The sequence below is a fragment of the Felis catus genome, chromosome A1 (assembly GCF_018350175.1).
Source record: "Felis catus isolate Fca126 chromosome A1, F.catus_Fca126_mat1.0, whole genome shotgun sequence".
In the NCBI taxonomy this organism is placed as follows: domain Eukaryota; kingdom Metazoa; phylum Chordata; class Mammalia; order Carnivora; family Felidae; genus Felis; species Felis catus.
The window spans coordinates 173483510-173498775 of NC_058368.1; positions in this window are offsets into that span (position 1 = coordinate 173483510).

Below are 15266 nucleotides of genomic sequence, written 5' to 3' on the forward strand. Positions count from 1 at the left end.
GGCTAAAACACGGGCTAGTCATGGAAGGGAAATCCACATCCAGTTCCAGGAAGGATCAAGAGCCACGTGGATCTATGCACACAGAGATTGAAAACATACTGAGTGCAAAAAAAAAAAACAAAAAACAAAAAACAAAAAAACAACCAAGAAGCTGGTAATACAGTATGATTTCTGTTTTAAAAAGAGGGGGAATCCACAAAAGAGTGCTACCTCTTTTAAGGTATCTTTATGTATTTGTAAAATTAAGAGGAAAAAAAAATCATAGTAGTTACCTCTGGGGAAGGGGGAGAAGGGGTGGGGTTGGGGCTGGTGGTCACAGGGGGCTTTATCTGGAATGTCCTAATTTTTTTCAAAAGGAGAATGGATCCTTGTATGACATGTGTAATTTATCATAACTGAAGAAGGACGAAGAATTCCAACAGCTTGGCCACATGCCCCTTGTGCCAGCCTTGCTCCTGGCTCCCTGCCCACTCCCCTCCCCCCACTCTCCCCATCTTGTCCCCTCCCGCCCCTCAGGCCTTCCTCCAGTCCCACCCCCTTCTCTCTCTGGACCCAGAGCTGGAGGCTGTTAGATCTTCCATTTAAAACTCCTCATCCGCGCCCGCACTGGGGAGTTTCTTATTCCCTTTCAGATGTAACTGTCTGTCACCAATAATAGTCTTTTTCGATTTCATTTCCTTCAGCTCCTGCCAGCCACTCCGAGAGCCTCCTTCCCATCCCAGCTGCCCCCCCAGCCCCAAGTCAGGGGAAAAAAATACATTTTTGCCTTTACTATGATGTATGCGATCCCATAAAATAGTGAAACAGATATGAAAGGTTGAGAGAAGGTAGATAAATGGCTCCTATTATTCTACCAATCAAATGAAATACCTCTCCACGTCCTCATTTGAATGATAATAAAACTCGGAGAGGCTGCTGGTTCGCTGTTGTCATCGCTGGCAGCCGCTGGAGCTGAGGAGCCACAGGCCAAGGTAACCTTGGGGTGTCCTCTGCAGCCTGCTGGGGCCTGCAGCCCCGTCTCCTCACCTCTCCCCCAACCCAGGGCTCCTCTTACTCACACCCGCATCCCCTTTTTCCTGCCCCACTGCCAGCTCAGCTCACCCACTGGACTGCTATGCACCTGTCTGCCCAGCCCCCAGCTCTCTCGGAGGTCCACAGGGCAAAGCCAGGGCCCCAGAATAAGAAACCAGGGTACCCGCCAGGAACGCCCTCCCTTTCTGCCTTCTCAGTCCTCGGAAAGCCCCCGACCTCCTGTCTAGGCTGACCACTCATGCCGGGCATTCCCACGGCACCAGCCACACACCTCAATGAAGGGGCTGTAACCTGTGTCTTGTTCTGTCTCTAGTCCAGGGCATGTCTGTCTCCACTGCTTGGCTCTGAATTCCAGAAGGCAGGGGCCATATGGGACTGGCTTGGCAGTAGCCTCACAGCCTAAGCACGTGTGCAGAGTTTTCATTCACTCCGTCGGCATTTACTAAAAGTGCAGAGAGCCCCTCCTAGGTTCAGGTACCTCACCAGCAAAGGAACTGGTGAGAAGCCCTTCCTGAGGGCACCCTCTCCACAGGCGTGGGGTGCAGTCAAGCCCCCACCCCTTTTGAGCTCTGTGATACCAAAGCCTCGAAGTGCCCATAGTTCAGTTTCTAGTGCATTCGCAGAGCCTCCCATGCATCCTGGCCTGACACCCGGGGGATACCTGTGGCTTTTGCCTTCCCTGCATTTCCCCCACTTTGTGGGGGGCAGCACCAGAGGACTCACCACTTCCTCCCCACAGGCAGTCCTGCCCGGCTGCACAATCACGGCACCGTGTACCCTGGTGTGTACTAACATAGGCCAGTGAGGCCGGGCAGACCCCTCTCTGTGACTGGGACTCTTCAGCAGAATTTTTCACCCTGATGGCCACACCCTAAAGAGACTTTACATTCTCATGACTTAAATTCCCAGCACAGCCCTGATTTCTGCCCCCGCTTCGAATGAATTCTACTTGCTTAAGGATAGCCAGGTCAGCTGCTGGCCCGAGGACGGCCAAGGTGCGGACAATGCCCCGAACTGGCTTGCAGGGCATCAGGACTTGCTCTGTCATCTGGCCCGGCTGTGATATCTCACTGTCTGCCCCTGACTCCATTAGAGCAGAGGCCCCGCTCAGTAGTCCCCTCCTTCTGTCTCCCCAGCGCCAGTGACAGCTCCTGCCCACAGGAGGCATTTGATGACAATGAATGAAACAGGGGTAAAGGTACCCATGTTAGAGATGAGGCAGATGAGCCCTAGAGGGCAAGAAACAAGTCGGGACCCAAATCCAGGCCTTCTCTCCCCTTGCCTGGGACCCCTTCCTCTGCCCCAGTGGCTCCCATATACCAGACTCTCCCTCCTTTGGGTTTCCTCAAGTCAAGGAACATCCAGAGGAAGAGCCTCCCAAGAGATAAGCCAGAACTGAGGCTTCAAGTCCATGAAGGTGGACACTACCAAGTACGGTGTGGAGGGTTAGCTGACTGCAAGCGACAGGAAGTTCCCAGAATGCACTGGAGGGTCGTCTGACAACTCACAGAATTAACAGCAGGCAGAACACACAGGCCTGGGAAGGGCCAGGAGCGAGGGCTGCTGGGAGCCTGCTCCAGCTCCTTTTCGGTCCTTGTGTCAGGCCTCAAAACCCTGGGACAGAGAAAGGCATGTGATCCTCCTCTGGCCGGGGTGAGGAGGAATGGAGCCTCTATGAGGCTGCACATGATGGGGAGTCTGCAGACAGAAATCAGCACTATCACCTCCTCAAGGGGAGTGGACTCAGAGCAGCTGAAGCCCCACAAGCTGACAAGAGAGGTCACCCAGACTGTCACTCCTGGTTGCAGCCTAGCTCAGCCTCCCAAGGGCTGCTTTGGGCCTGGCCCCATTGCACAGGCTTCCAGCAGGGTTAAGAGTGCAGGCTCACAAAGCCGAGTGTTCCTTAGAGGAACTGAAACTGAACATTTGGCAGCTGGGGAACTAAAGGCCATGAAAAGACAGTGACAGAGCCAAGGACCTTCCTACCACAGCATGGGGCTGACCCTGACTAGGGACGGAACACTCAGGCCTCCACCAGGGAAGAAGCAGTGTGGCTGAGGCAGGAACTATGAGCCATGTGACCCTCAGTAGGGCCACTGCGGATCTGAGTCCCCACCACCTCATATATGAGATGAGGCTGCTTCTCAGGACTGTTGTAAGGATTAAACAAACATGAAATTGATTTGCTTATATGAAAATACTTGGAATGGAAATGAAAACATACATCCGCTCAAAGATTTGTACATGAAAGTCTGTAGAAGCCTTATTCACAATTGTAAAATACTGGACACCATCCAAATGTTCCATCAATTGGTGAGTGAAGAAAGAAACTGGTGCCTCTACATGATGAAATACTACTCAGCACTAAAAGAAACAAACCACTGATACTCCCCAAAACGTGGATGAATCTCAAAAGCATAATGCTAAGTGGCAAAGCCAAACTCAAAAGGCTGTGTATGGAAACTCACAGGCTGTGTATGGAAAGGCTGATTCTCGTTATTCATGGCAGTTATGTTCTATAAACTTGCTAGAGACACTGAATTTGCGAATACTGAACCATTGCTCTAAGGGGAATCCAGGATTAGGATCCTGCAAGCAAGTTTCTGGTCACCTTTTCAGCAACCAATCAATACATAACTGTGTTGTATGTGTGTTTCTGTATAAAGACACTTTAGGGGCGCCTGGGTGGCTCAGTCGGTTAAGCCGCCGACTTCGGCTCAGGTCATGATCTCACGGTCCGTGAGTTCGAGCCCCGCGTCAGGCTCTGTGCTGACAGCTCAGAGCCTGGAGCCTGTTTCAGATTCTGTGTTTCCCTCTCTCTGACCCTCCCCCGTTCATGCTCTGTCTCTCTCTGTCTCAAAAATAAATAAACGTTAAAAAAAAAAAAAGAAAGATACTTTATTTAATATATATAGTTGATTCATTAATGTTGAACTCGTGGCCAACAACGCTAAAACTCAGGTATGAATAAAGCTTATCTAACATACGTAGTTTCTCCACAAGGCACATCACAGCCTTCTTGGAGCTTAGGAACACTCAATGGCCCTTCAGCCCTACACTCGGGGGCCATTTTAAACAGCAAAACCACCAACAAAGAGCACAGAAATGCGAAAAACATGATATTAAATAAACTTCACAAAGGACACTTACTTACAGCAGGAGAGCTAAAAGAAGAAAGCAGAGTGTCACCTTGTTTAACCTTATCTGGGAACTTGTGCATCGAGTGAATTACATTGTTCCCCACTCTGCACGTGTCCATGCATGACCATGAAATCACCACAAGTATTGATTTGGGGTTTACAAATAAATTTTAGTGAGTAAACGAGTTCACAAATACGGAATCTGTGAATACTGAAGATTGATTGTATGTGAAACTCTAGAGGAAAAATTCTAACTCACGGTGACAGAAGGCAAATCAGCAGTGGTTGTCTGGTAGGGAGAGGAGCAGAGACTGACGAGGAAGGAACACAAGGCAACTTCTGGGTGATGGAAACATTCTCTATCATGATTGTGGTGGGGGTTACATAGGGGAATAAATCTGTAAAACGCACCGAAATATACACTTAAAATGGGTACATTTTATTGTTTGCGAATTATGCCTCGATAAGTTGACTTTACAAAAACGACTTAGCATGATGTCTGATCATTCTGCCATTCCTTTTGGGATCTCCGGGCCAGCCTCCTTGGAAGGGTCAACCTACAATGAAGGAAGAGGCAGGGAGTGCCAACTTGGGCTCCATTTCGAAGCTGTTTGTGTCTCCCCCTCCCCATGAGATGGTATGTATGACCCAGACCATTGGCTTCTCCCAACCAGACTTTTTCATTCTCTCAGTTGTCGATCAGAACTCTTTTAGCTTTAGATGTCAGAAACCCAATTTGAACCAGCTTAGACAAAAAAGTGGGGAGAGAGTATTTATTTGCTTCTGTTATTGGAAAGAAAGCTCTGCATCAGACGTAGCTAGGTCTAGAGCTCTGGTGTGGTCACCAGGCCAAGGTTGGTCACCCTCTCCTGAGTCTCTTTCCCTGTGTCAGCTTCACTCTGGAACCAGGGGAAGGAAGGAGGTCCCCAGCAGCTCCAGAACTCCAAGGAGAGGGAACTTCTCTGTCTCAGCCAAGACTCGAGAGCAGGCATCCTTTGCCCACTTCACTGCCAAGGGGATAGAACATACTGACTGGTCAGACCTGGGTCCTGTTCTCACTTCCCATGAAGAACATAGACCAAGGGTGGAGGAGGATTCTTCCCAACCAGAATATGGGGGAAGAGATGGGGACAAGGCAGAAGCAGCAGATGCCCAACACCCAGTTTGCTTTGAGCCAGAGCTACTTTTCCTGAGCTGACTTCATAGATACACCAAGAACCCAGACATGGCAGGGAATAGATGGAAAGTCGGAATTCAACTCAATATTCTAGAACCCCATGGAAAAAAAGGCAGGATATTTTGACTTTAGTTGTCCCAGGACAAAGAGCAGAAAGAGTTCCTGGGTTCCACACCTCTCATCCCTGCAACTTCCTCTGACTAGAAGTAATTGACTGGCTTTGTTGCCCCAGCTCCCTGCTCCTCATGCAGAAACCAGGTGCCATTTGCTTCTTTTGCCACAGAGATTCCAGTGACCTAAGCATCTTGTCCCTGTTTTGAAACCAATACCAATTATTTTGAAAACTAAGTCCTTTCCTGGCATGCCAAGAGCTCTGTCATTCAGTTCTGGCCTTAGGGAAATATTGTGTTACTATCTTTTTGGAGGACATGATCATGGAATCTCCTGAGCATCAATGAATTTTCTTGGACTCTTGCTAATAGAGGATTCGTTTTGTCCCCTTTTCAAGAAACTTCTTTGAGAACACACTGAATTTTTCTTCAATTTAACAAACATTTATTAAGTATCTGCTTCATTGGAAACATGATGAAAGAGGTGGTTCTTGCCCTTGTCTCTTCCCTTCTAATCTGTATACTTATTTATTTTCTTGTGTTAGTGCATCATTTAGTGTTTCACTACAATGCTGAATGACAGCACTGATAACATCTTTGTCCTATTCGTGCTACTAATGTTTCAACATTAAGTATAAAGTTTGTTCCACATGTCCAGTAGATGCCCTTTATTGGGTTAAAGAACTTTTTTTTCCTAGTTGCTAAAAAATTGTGTTTTTTTTAAATCAGACATTAACGTTGAAGTTTATCAAATACTTTCTGAATCACATTTTACTAGGATGTATAATCAAAAAGTTTTACTATATTGAGCCCTGATAGACAACAGAAAGGAACCTACAGGAGGGGGATAAAGAGGGCCAGGGACAGCCAGGGAAACAAAGGAACATTTGAGTAGATCCTTCATGGATATGAAGAAACTGACCAGCATCAGAGTGCGGATGGCACTGTGGGTCAAGGAGGACAATCTAAGCAAGAATACGGTGGTGTGGGGGCACGTGGGTGTCTCAGTTGGTTAAGCATCTGACTCTTGATCTCAGCTCAGGTCTTGATCCCTGGTTCATGAATTCAAGCCCTGCGTTGGGTTCCATGCTGGGCATGGAGCTTACTTAAAATAATAATAATAATAATAGTAATAATAATAATAATATGGTGGTGTGAACATGCCTTAAGAGAATGGGGACTAGTCTGGAGTGATCCTTTCATGTGAGATGCCTCTTCTGGTTGGCAAATGCCTGCCCACTGTGGGTCCAGGACCCACCTTAGCCCTGCAAGAATGGCAGCTTGGGCACTTGACAATGAAGTCAGCACATATGGCAAAAATCAAGAGAACAGTCAAGATTACCCTTGGAAGTTGCTTAAGTTGTCCATAAAACACATACATGGGTTTTATGTCTAAAACCCTGTAAGAATTCTAGAGTGCTCCTGCTTGCCTGCCAGGCTAACTCCAACTTGCTTCGGTGTTAAGCTTTATCCTATAACATTAATGTTCATTAATAGATTTGTTCAGTCCTGGGGGACTTTTGAGTTTGAGTTTCCTCTCAAGTCAGCCAGAAGTTAGAGAATACAGGATGCCACTGTGATGTGCAGGTAGCAGGCCCTGGACACCTTCTCTTAAAACAGCCAAGGAGGTCTCTGTGTCTCCTCTAAACCAGGCCAAGTTTGGCCTGGACATCTCTGGGAGTTCCCCTTATCCCCCTGAAGTCTGCAGGCACAGTGACCAGGGAGTGGCAAGACTCTTCCCAAGCCTGGCTTTCCCAGAACCCTCCAGCCCAGCAGACCCAGGCAGCACTGGTGTATGGCCCACACCACCTCGGGAAAGGGGTCCGACCCACCATGACCCCGTAGACCTGGCAGCTCGGCTTCTGGTCTTGACTATGACCCTCCTTGCCTTTATTGCCACCAGTTTCTCAGCTCATCTCCTGCTCATGGGCCACACTCCAACCACACTGGTCTCTTCTTTTAAAAAACATTAAAAAAAACATTTTTTTTTTTAATTTGTATGTAATCTCTACTCCCAATATGGGGCTTGAACTCATGACCCCAAGATCAAGAGTCACATGCTCTACTAACTGAGCCAGCCACACTGGCCCTTTCTTATTCCTCAAACATCCCAAGTTTGTTCCCACCTTAGGACCTTCACACTGCCTATTTCCTTTGCCTGGAATGCTTTTCCTTCTCATTGTTCAGGTCTCAGTTCACATGTTGCTTCCTCAGGGAGGCCTCCTCAGGCTCTTCCTAAAGGGCCACTGCATTCAGTCACTGTATCACATAACCCTGTTTATTTCTGAGCACTTGTCCTCGCTTATTACCATCTTAAGTTTTTATTTTCCTAATTACTCTCTATCACCCCCTCCCCCGCCACCCACAAAGAAGGTCTTGATTGTTTTGGTCCCCTTGCCCCTACCCAGAGCCTGGCATACAGTAAGCACTTAATAAAGATTTGTGTATTGATTATGCAATGGAATCCTTGTTTCCAGTAGGCCCCATGGCTGCCTGGTCCTGCTTTGGAATGTCTCTCTCCCTCCCCCAGACATGACTAATTGAGGACACTGCCTACCTTACCTTAGGGCCCCAATGCCTTCCTGGGATGCCATCCCAGAACTCCAGTCCTGCCTCCTAGACTGGCCTACCCCAGCAGGCAGCTAAATTTGAGAGCCCCTCTGCCCACCTGTGAGTTCATCTTGCCCCAGTGCCCGGGTTGAAGGCCAGATGGCAGCCTTGGTGGGTGGGCAGAGACACCTGCAGATTCCCCATCTGAATCACAGGCCTGCTCCAGGCATCTCCATCTCCTGCCCACCTCTCCACCCCTTGCAGGCCTCCGGGTGAGCGTCCCTTGGCGGCACCTCCTGCCACATTCATCCCCATTAGCCGCCGTCCACACTGGGCCGGAGGGAGATCAATTACCAGTGCTGGCCACTGAACCGTGCTAATGAGGATGTACGCTCACGGGGCCGCCCGGCTGGAGGCAGAGACGGGTGGGAGGGGCAGGGGAGGCAGCCTAGGCCAGCTACCTCACTAAAGGCATGGTGGGGTGGGGAGGGAAGCTCCCTCTAGAGATCCTACAAGAAGCCCCCGGTGGGGCAGGGACCCCAGGCACCAAGCTTTAGCTCAAGCTGTGTGAGGGAGAAGAGGAAACAGCCTGGCTGGGGATTAGGGACTCAGGAAGCAGGGTGACTCTGCTGAGAAGAGGGGCATCCTCAGACCTGGACAAATAAGACGCCCCCTGAGTCTTCGCTCAGGCCCTCCCTCTGCCAAAGGTGCCCTCCCTGTGTCTGCCCCACACCCCAAGGACCAGTTCAGAGATCTCTGTCTCCAAACTCACCCCCAACAGAAAAATCACCCCCTCTTGGCTCCCAGGCCTCTTTTAGACCTTGCACTGCTCAATTCTGGCTATGCCAGATGGTGCCGTTCTGTATGAAAAGACGCTTGACCTCTTGTAAGAGCAATGCAAAGGAAAACCACAAGGAGAGACCATTTCCTTCTATCAGATTGGCAAAGATAGAAAAGCTGGATAAAGGCGGCGCTGGCCCTGGCTGCTGGGAGCAGGAGGGGCAGGTGGGGCTTTATGTAAACGGGTGTGATCACTTCAGAGGGCAATTTGGCAATAGCTATTTAAATTAAAAATGCACATGCCCTTTAACCCAGGCCATTCGCTTCCAGGCACTTATCCTCTGAGATATAACCGCGCAAAGACAAAAGTACAAGAGTGTTCGCTGCCTGGAAACATCCTGCATGTCCATCAGGAGTGGCCGAGAAAGTCCATGAGGCCTCATCACACAGTGGGACATCCCGGCCTCCTCGTCCGTGGAGTGAGATAAGCAGAGTGCCCATCTCCAGGCTGTTTGGGGAAGTAGATCAGTTAATATAAATAAAGTGCTTAGAGGAGCATCTAGCACATACTAAGTGTAAGTTCTCACCATTATTATCGGTTTGCTATTGTTGAAAAGAATTGGGTGGGTCTATACATACTGATATGTAATTATCTCCCAGAAATGCTGGTCAGTGAAAAAGGCAGACAGACAGAAGATTCTGTTAGAGGCGCCAGTCGCGCAGTATGTGGATTGGGTTTGGGCTTGCTTTGTTTCTTGAGGAGATCTGCTTTTGAATGCATAGACCATCTCTGGGAGGACTAGGCTGGCAGGGGACTAACAATAGTGGCTGCCTCCGGGGAGGAGAAGGTGACCAGGAGACAGGGGCCAGAAGGGATTTGCACATATCCTTCCATGCCATTTGCGGTTTTTAACCACATGCCTGCACCACCTATTCAAACACATAAATCACTTGTCAAGACTGGTGACTCACCTGCCTGAATCTCCCACTGGACCCTGAGCCCCCTCAGGACAGAAATAGTGTTGGAGCTGTTGCCAAGTTCGGGGCACCCAGCAGCACGGCCAGGCACACACAGGTACCTGCAAATGTTGGCTGGCAGGCAAACCACCACATTCCATGTGGCCCCCTGCCCAGAACCCCCTCTCCCCAGGCATGATTCCCGGGAGACTCCCACAGTGGGAGCGGGGGGCATGCTGGAGCAGCCGGGGGACAGTTTGACCTGATCAGGAGGCAGAGCTGAGAGCTGATTTCCAGAGGATCATTCCTGGAGGCAGGACCCAGGTGTCCAGGTATCTCCAGGCTCCCAGGCACCTAAGCCTCTGCCAGGGACTAGAGCTTTGGGCCACGGCAGAGGCCCCTCTGTATACAGGTTACTGATGTCCCCATCTGTCTGTGTAGCTGCACAGGGGACCAGGTAGGCATTACCAAGGCAACACTGCCAAGGGGCTAATTGTGTCTTTCACACCTCGGATGGGCTGAGTTCCAGGCCCCCAGATGCAAAACTCCGCCCATCAGGCTAATGCCTGGGCTGAGGAGCAGAAATGAGGCCCCAGGCCCAGGAAGGGACCTGCTGGGGTCAACTCTGCCATCAGCCCTGACTGGAGGCCACCCTTCTCTGTAGCCCTGTCCTCTCGTCCAGTGAATCAGTGGCCACTCCAGCCTAAACCCCAGGAGAGAGGGCTTGGCTTCGCCTCTAACCAGAGCCTGGGAGTGGAGCCCAAGTGGGAACAGCTTGATTATCACCATCCATCAGGTGAGGGACAGGGAGGCAAAACATGGCTTGCCCCTGCAGGGAAACACCCCAGCAGTCACTCAGGGAAACACCCCTACAGTTACACGGAATGAAGCAGCTTTACACGCAGAGACATGACTAAGTCCTCAAAACACATTGTGGGGGTTGGAAAAGCAAGCTGCAGCAAGACAGGGGCAGTATCCTGCCGCTTCAAACACACACACAATGATACCGAACCTTTTCCCTGTGTATGTAATACGAGTGCAAGATTTTAAAAATGTAAAAATGTCCGGAAGGATCTATAGTTCACAGCTGTGATGACAAGGGAGAAAGGCACGGGAGGGGAATGGAATGGGGCAGTAATTTAGTTTTAGTTTCATCCATTTTCTAAAGTAGATTGTGCTCCTATTTTACCTATGCTATCAAAATAATTTAAAATTAAAAGTCTTTGCTCCATCTTGCTTTTTCATAGAAAGCAAGACCACTCTCTGACCACCCCATTTAATACCAAGGCCCACCCCCAACCCCCACACCCCCAAGGCCGCCTACTCTCTCTGATATTCCCATAGCACTCACACACCTCCTCCCCTGTGAGTGCCTCATTCAACGCTCACTGTGTGGTATTTTCTTCCTTCCTAGGTGGGGTGGGCAGCTCTAGCCCAGGGAAAGAGCCCTGCCCACTGCCTGTTCTCATGTAGCTCCAGAGCTAAGAATGGTTTTATGTTTTTTAATGGTTGATTATCAAAAGAGGGATAATATTTTGTGACACATGGAAATTATATGAAATTCAAATTTCAGTGTCCAGGAAATTTTATTAGATCACTGCCATGCCCATTTGTTTGTTTTGTTAAGAGCTCCTTTCTTTAAAAAAAAAAAAATTTTTTTTTAACGTTTATTCATTTTTGAGAGACAGAGACAGAGCATGAGCAGAGAAGAGGCAGAGAGAGAGGGAGACACAGAATCCGAAGCAGGCTCCAGGATCTGAGCGGTCAGCACAGAGTCCGAGGCAGGGCTCGACCTCACGAACTGCAAGATCATGACCTGAGCCAAAGTCGGACCTTCAACCGACTGAGCCACCCAGGTGCCCCAAGAGCTCCTTTCTACCATAAAGCAGAGTTGAGTGATGGTTGTATGCCCTGAAAGCTTAAAATGTTTACTATTTGGCCCTTTGCAGACAAAGGCTGCCAACCCCTGGTCTGGACTGTGAGCACCACAAGGGTGGGGAGATCTTCACTTTGTTCCTTATGTATCCTTGTCCTACAGTGTCTGACATATCGTAGGTGCTCAGTAAATCTGATTGAGTGAATGGAGATATATGTGTTGGAACATGTTGCCTGGACCTCCTAGAGGAAGCGACCCCCCCCCTCCCCCCACAGCATGCAGGGGCCTAAAGGTGGGCTCAGGCCAATGTCATTGACTCTGAGTCCTTGGAGAAGAGTCCAGACGGTGGCAATGCCTGGATTTAGCACTGACAGGGTCACCTCCAGGTCTCTGGAACCACGGAATGGACTTGCTCAGCCACAGGGGCCTCCCCTGCGATGACGCCCACACCTGCAGCCCCTCCCTGTCCCCAGCTGATTCTGCTGCACTGCATGGACTGTGCTCTGGTGCCCTCTGGTGATCACTGGGAGTGGTTCCCTCCAAGGTACGCACTACCTTAGCCTCACTGGCCATCTTCTGAAAGGAAACCCTACCCCAGCCTCCTCAGCCCGTCTGACCTCCTCAACAAGAATTCACCAGTCCAGGATCTCTCTTTGCTTTCCAGTTCCCCACTCTGGAGTAGACGGATGTCACAGAATGCCCTCCCGCCAAGCTGATGCCAGAGGCTGCCAGCAGCATTCCTCCGGTTAGACAATGCAGGCCCAGGGCTATGTGAGGCTCCCAGGCTGCAAGAAGATGGCCACCTTTGTCGTCACTAACGTGCACTCCTCCCTGACAGAGGGTGGGTGCCCTTGGTTCCCATGGCCTAGGGACCCACCTAGAGGGATGGGCAGGGGGTGGCCTTATAAGCTTCCTTGTGTTTTCTACGCATCTGGACAGATCCCCTTCTGGGTAGGAACTCCTCAGCACAAGGAAAAGAACTGCTTCAGCTTCCACTTTGGGGACAGGAAACATGTCTCTAACCAGCATGAAGTGCTGTCACCACATACACATTATGCCATTAGCAATTGTTCCATCTGTCTCTGCCAAGAGACTGCGGGCTCCAGGACAAGGGCAAGTTTGAACTGTCTTGGTAACCCCAGCCTCCAGCCAGGGCCTGAGTGGATGGTGGTGGATGGGGGCAGTGGATAGATGGATGGATGGATGGATGGGTGGGTGGATGGATGGATGGGTGGGTGGATGGGTGGATGGATGAGTGGATAGGTGGATAGATGGTGGATGGATTGGTGGGTGGGTGGGTGGGTAAGTGGGTGAATGGTGAGTGGAAGATGGACAGATGGATATCATAGAGCAAAACTGAGCTTTGGAGAATTCTGGGTCCCCAGCCAGAGTCACAGCCACTCCTACCAGTCATACCTATCCCATCTCATCAGTCCCATTGCCAAATATATTCTGGTTCTACCACTTCCCTCTGCCTCTCAACCACCCCCACCTCTTCAGCACCCCAGGCTCCTTCATGCCAAGCCCACCCCAGCTTCAGGACCTCTAGGGAAACTGGCACCAAAACCTAGAACACTATTCCCCTGGAGCTTCCCAGAGATGGCAGCCCCTCCCACCAGCCCATTAAGGGGTCCCTTCTCCCAGGCACCCAACTGTCACTGTCTAGCCATCACTCTCTTCATAGCGTATACTACTAGCATGAATGTTTATGTGCCTACTTGTGTTTGTGTCTCCTGCACAAGAATGCAGCACAAGGGCCAGGACCTTGACCTTTTCTGCTCTACTTCCCCACCCCTGAGCAGATGCTCAGCTCACACTTGGGGAGTGATAGGTTACTGCCCCTCACTAGTTGGCATTTCAAGTGTGCAGGTTTCACCTAGACTTGGCAGAAGGGCAGGACTGGTGCAGTGCAACACCAAGAGGGGTCAGACCTGGGTGCCTCTTCCCGGCTGTGTGCTCTGGGCAACTCGTTCCCCTGAGCCAGTTTCCTCATCAGGAAAGGACTCTCCACCTCACAAGGTGTTGCGAGGTTTCAGGGAAAATGAAAATGAAAACATTTAAAATCAGAGACCACAAGACACACGCACAATATCGTGAGCTGCATTTATTGTAGCATGTATAAACCACCCGCCACCTGTGTCTTTCGGAGGCCTGAGGACACAGTCCAGCCTGCATCTGGGAGCCACAGTGCTGGGCACATGACCCACACCCCGCCCACCTGCAGCAGCTCCCAGAAGGCCTGAATCGCAGAGCGGCCAGAGACCCACGGGTGACTGCTCCAGAGGGATCCACAGTGGCACGGGGCCCAAAGCTGGCCCCCACACCTTTTGTTTGGCTAGCAGCGTTCAAAACGTTTTTTCATTAGTTGCCAACAACTTAAAAATTAAGATATTTCACATAAAACTCTGGCTCTTTGGCTTCTCCAGATGTCTCACATTAGACCCACATTCCCACTTTACAGTAACTAGCTACAGCTGAATGACAGCCACGACTTTCAGGTGGGAAACTGCTTTGCCACAGTCCCCACCACACCCATTGTAACTCAAAGCCAGTTGCCATTAGCGACTCAATCATGCAAATATTTCTCATTACAAAGCAGTCTCTGTGTCCCATCTCCAGTAATAGTGGGAAAAATCAAAGTTGCACTACAAAGGCCTCACAACGCAAAGGCCCACTTTATTTATTTTTATAACCCACCTGGCCCTGAGGGCATCTAAGTTAGAGATCTATGAACTAGCCCAAACCTCTCCTTTCATCCACAAATGCAGGGGGATGGACAGTCACTCCATATACCCCCTTTGTGCAGATCTGAAAGCAGCAGCCAGACTTCCCAAATCTGAGCCATTTTACTCCTTTAGAAGTCTATAAATTCCCTGAACCCCAAAGAGCTAGTAAGCAGGGTGGACACACCAGGCACAGGGCTATACCTTGGATGAGGTTGCCCTAGGAAAGCTGGACGCAGGTAATGCTGTGCTGATGCGCACTCTGGTGGCCATGAAGCAGCTCTGCAGGCCACCAGGAAGATTTTTGAACTGGATTCCAAGGGAGCCTAGGAGTCAAAACCATCAATGGCCCCCAAACCTGGCTCCCCCTATCCCCATGGGTGCCAAGCTCAGGCTTCCAGCTACTCCTTCCCAAAACCTTCCCGATCTCCATCCCACCCCTCAGCCCCTCTCCTGGGCATGCCTGGCACCCATCTGAGTCCCCAGGAGGACCAGACCCCTCCCAGGCTGTGGCCTCTTCGGGGCAGGCTCCAGCCTCCCCATTCTCACTCCCATGCTTCAATCCGGGCTTGGCCCACAGCAGCCTCGCAGCATTTGCAGGGGAAAACCCTGCAGAGGTGGGGGAGGCCAACTCCCAGCCTACAGGGTCAGGCAGGGCACTTAGGTGAGCAGAACACGCCAGGCAGAGAACGGGAAGCATATGTCCCAGGAGATGATGCCACTGAAGAGCCGTTGTGGCCAGATGGCCATTCTTCACAAGATGCCGGGGAGCTGGACTTTTATGTGAAATATACCAAGTTTTAAAGGTTGGCTCAATTGTATATGCTGCCTAGGCCAAGAAAACACGCTGGCAGGGTGCATCCGGGCCGGGGCCCCAGGTGGAGAGTACTGCTGAGGCCCTGCCGCTGACAGAACCTTCGA